This window comes from Pinus tabuliformis, chromosome X, assembly GCF_031772625.1.
Source record: "Pinus tabuliformis cultivar Carrire ecotype Pingquan chromosome X, CPIR1, whole genome shotgun sequence".
Classification (NCBI taxonomy): domain Eukaryota; kingdom Viridiplantae; phylum Streptophyta; class Pinopsida; order Pinales; family Pinaceae; genus Pinus; species Pinus tabuliformis.
The window spans coordinates 243,622,686-243,626,968 of NC_142308.1; the positions used below are offsets into that span (position 1 = coordinate 243,622,686).

General features: G+C 34.7%; 1 long non-coding RNA gene across 1 annotated transcript; it reads right to left on the minus strand.

Annotated features, from left to right (window-relative positions):
• Positions 1-2,568: 2,568 nt before the first annotated feature.
• LOC149139276 (uncharacterized) lies at positions 2,569-3,920 on the minus strand. Its single transcript, XR_016264420.1, has 2 exons — positions 2,979-3,920; positions 2,569-2,870 (listed from the first exon to the last, which is right to left on the minus strand). It is a non-coding gene; the product is annotated as an uncharacterized LOC149139276 (long non-coding RNA).
• Between the last annotated feature and the right edge of the window lie 363 nt (positions 3,921-4,283).

Genomic DNA, 4,283 nt, shown 5'->3' on the forward strand with positions numbered 1-4,283 from the left:
TCATGGATTCAGTTGACAACATGAAGGCATAAGAGGGAGAGTAAGGGGCATGGCGTTCGTTTGATGGATTGGATTGCTGAGGAGGAAAGTGGGAATGGGAAAAGGTTGGCTAGAAGGGGGGCTATAGAAGTTCTCGATGGGAGGGAAAATCCAAATAACATTTCCTTTCCTTCAAACTAACTATATTTCATTCAAATTGTCACTTCCTAGCTTTAAAAAACAAAGCTGATTGGAAATCCTTTTTTCCAGGTATACTTGACCTATGAGCTAGTTTAAATACGTCTTTTGACAGAAGTGTTCGTTTATGTTATCGTTCATTTTTGTCCTGCCTTCCGCTTTTCCAAAGAGGAGAGGGAATAGATAGATGCTTAAGAGTGGATTGAGTGGTTCAAAGATAGATAATATCTTTCATGTAGAAAATGAATTGCAGGACTTCCTACTAGTTTGTAATGTTCAAAACAACAGGGATATGACGAGCCCTAATGTGGTGATTAATGCTCTGTTGACCCAAACCATGAACAAGGCTATTTCTAGTAATATTGATTCTAGTGTTCAAAGTAATGATAGCGTGTTTTATCTTGCGTAGTGCTAGAGATATGTTAATAGGAAGGATTGTCAATGGTGTCTGAACATTCAGTACCAAAATTTGACCAGTTGTGCGAATAGTTCTAAAGGAGGGATCACCACGTCTTAGAATTGCATACTAGTTCTATAGGAGGGATTGGCATGTCTTAGAATTGCATACTTTACTATGAGATGTGCAAATTTTATAGTGATTTGAATATTTTGCCCACAACATTCGGCCCTCCAAGAGGTAACCTCATTCATTCCAGAGTATTTTTTTTTGTTGGGAAAATCTCTAAAACTTTTGTTGAGTCCGTAGTGCCCATCATAATTACTTGCAGGAAAGAGGCACTCTCGCTTACCAGAAATATTGCGATTAACAAGTTTTGTTACCATTGTGATGGTGTTGTTGCTGATACTTGGAGTGGTTGTTTGGAGGACTAGATTTATGGAGAGCCCGGGGTTGGGACATCAAAGCTCCAAGTATTGAACACTGTCTTTATTCATTGATATAGGGTCTATCTATATCATAAATTGAAAATTATGATGATGTAGATTTACAGGTAATCTACTCTTTTTAATTAGAATAAGAAAGAGCAGAGTAAAATGATTTCAAATGATTTACATGTAATCTGCAAATGATTTATAGGTAATCTGTTGTTGTTGATAAGAATAAAAAATGGAAAAGATAAAATTATTAAGTGAATAAGTACGTGAATTTGTTCTTTGCTAGGTCCTCCAGGTCCTGAAGCTGTAATATGATCAAACTCCAAAAGTTACAATCTACTCAAACTCCAAAACGATTTTCTCGTGCATCTGCACCTCAGGATGGAATTTACACTATCAGATTTTAATATCATCTTTTATGGTAATCAGGTCACCCATGAAGAAGTAAAACAACCTATTATTATTGTTAAATAGCATAAATGAAAAGAATATTAGACACATACACATTAGGCAAGTAAAGTATGTTTGGTCTCATGCAAACCACAATTTCGACACGACAGGAGTGACCTTGCATGTCTCTAAACAAGTCACCACAATAACCTCAGGTTTCTTAATAACATAGAACAAGTTTCCATAATAACGTAGAATCATTTCCTAGCATTTAATAACATTAAACCAATGCTAGCATTAGTTCAGATCCTCAACATGTTCTAGGAAATATGAAGAGTTCAACATGTTTTAAGAAATATGAAGGTTACAATTCAAAAAGATGAATATAACTTAGGATTATAACCTCCCCACCTCGGGAAGAGGCCTTAGGATTATAACCTCCCCACCTCGGGAAGAGGCCAAATAAGACGGTGAAAATAATGCAACCCTAAAAATTTCAGTAACCATCTTATTCGGGACAATAATAAACTTAAATTAATGTTAATGCAGCCACTTCAATTACTATAATTAACTCCCAAAAAATTTAGATAAATATAACCACATTTTCATGGAAATTAGATTGATTCTCAAATCAAAACATTTATGATACCATAGATCTCCATTGACATATTAAAAAGTTCAATATTTTAATATATTTTTCTTATAATGATAAAAACTATCACTATATTATAATAAGTTTTCTAATGGTATAAAAAAAAATAAAAAAAATAAATTAATTTTCATATGTCATTATTTAATATGGAACACATCAAAACTTCATAACAATATTTCAATAATTTAATTATTTTTTAATTAAAAAAATCTACAAAACCATTTTATAAGTAAAATAAAATCTATTTTAAATTAAAAAAATCAAACAATCCAAACTTCATAACTTTAATTTTAAAATTAAATGGCAAGAATTACAGATCTTGAAAGATAAAAAACTTTAAAACATTTAACTTTCTGTATCAAAGTTCTACCATTAAAATAACAATATAATTAACAACAAAATTGATATTTACTTACAAAGTAATATCGATATCTTCTTACAATGTAGCATCATGACAACAGTGGTGATGAGAAAATAACACAATATGACAGTTATATATTTCCGTTGACCTCATTAAAAAATATGGAAATGGATATACATTTTCCACATAACCTTAATATATTTCTTACCAAGGAAACTTCAACAGCTAATTATGGCGATATGACTGATTACATAGAAAGACCATAAGAGTTAACCACAGCCACGTGACCGGTAACTCTGAAAAACCAGACCTATTACTGCTGCATATAAATTTTCAGCCACGGCTGGTAACCTTGAAAAACTCATATGTATTTTTACAAAGAAAGCTTCATCTGAGAACCACGGCCACAATAACAGCAGGTGGCCGATCTATTTCATAGTTTCTGGCCCGCATGAGCTAGCAAAGGACGGAAAGTACTTTAAACATATTTCTGAAATTTATAATCGAGCTAGGTTTTGTTCTAGTGCTAAAAAAAAATCATTTGAATTTTAAAATACTATGTACCTGGAAAAAAAATTCAAGAACCTTCTCCACGGGATCAGTGTTGTTGGAACTTTCAACAATAAATTCCATGGCAAAATTTTAAGTGGAGTTTGGTTCCTATATGTCTCGTGATCCAATTTCAAGCAGGATTATAAGACTATGTCTGACAACTGTTCTATGGCGATTTCTTCACATTAAAAAAAACTCGGGAGAAAGTTCTCTCTGTACAGAGTCCACGCCAGATTAATGGAGTCCGTCCGCCTCTTTCTGCAATTGGACTGCCGTTACCCACGGCAACCGTTATCCGATGGACAAAGTGATCGCCCTCAATTCACATCTATGGATCTGCAAGACCTCACCTCTTCTCCTCTCAAAGGTTTCAAGGAGATGGGTTCTGAGAATGATTGAATAAATGGCTGCCGTTCCAGTGGGCGCCGCCCCATCCCCTCAATTTGCAGATCCATGGAGGCAAGACCGAGGGCAATCAGTCTATCCACGTTATCCGCTGGACAAAGTGATCGCCCTCAATTCAATTCACATCTATGGATCTGCAAGACCTCACCTCTTCTCCTCTCACCTCACCTCTTCTCCTCTCAAAGGTTTCAAGGAGATGGGTTCTGAGAATGATTGAATAAATGGCTGCCGTTCCAGTGGGCGCCGCCCCATCCCCTCAATTTGCAGATCCATGGAGGCAAGACCGAGGGCAATCAGTCTATCCATTGAATGACGGGCGCTGTGATAAAGACAATCCAATTGCAGAAAGACACGGCAAGACTCCGATCTGCCGTCGACATTTAAGAATCTCTTACCAGAGATGAGGCTCTGGAATCCAACAGCAATGGCTGATCAATCTTGCGACACAGTAGAGAGTTACAGGAGAGGGGACGCAAGGAACCCCAAAGGGCTAAGCGAAAACTCCTTTACTGAAACTCCTTTGCACCCACGCAATTTAAAAGAGTTGGGTGCAAATGGCCAATGAGTAGCAATCTTACTTTTCAAAATCATAAAGAATGTCACTTGGGTGTTTTTTTGTTTTTTATTTTATTTTTATTATGGTGGATTTTTTTCAAAAAAATTTAATTATAGAATTGTTTGAATTGTTTTTATGATGGAAAAAGAAAATTAATTATAGAATTGTTTGTATGGTGGATTTTTTTCCAAACATTTAATCATAAGAGTGTTTCAAGAGTGTTTCAATTATTTTTTAGGGTGGATTTTTTTCCAAAAAATTTAATCATTCAATTGTTTTTTATAACGGATTTTTTTCAAAAAAATTTAATTATAAAAATGTTCTAATTATTTTTTATGGTAGAAATAGATTGAGTA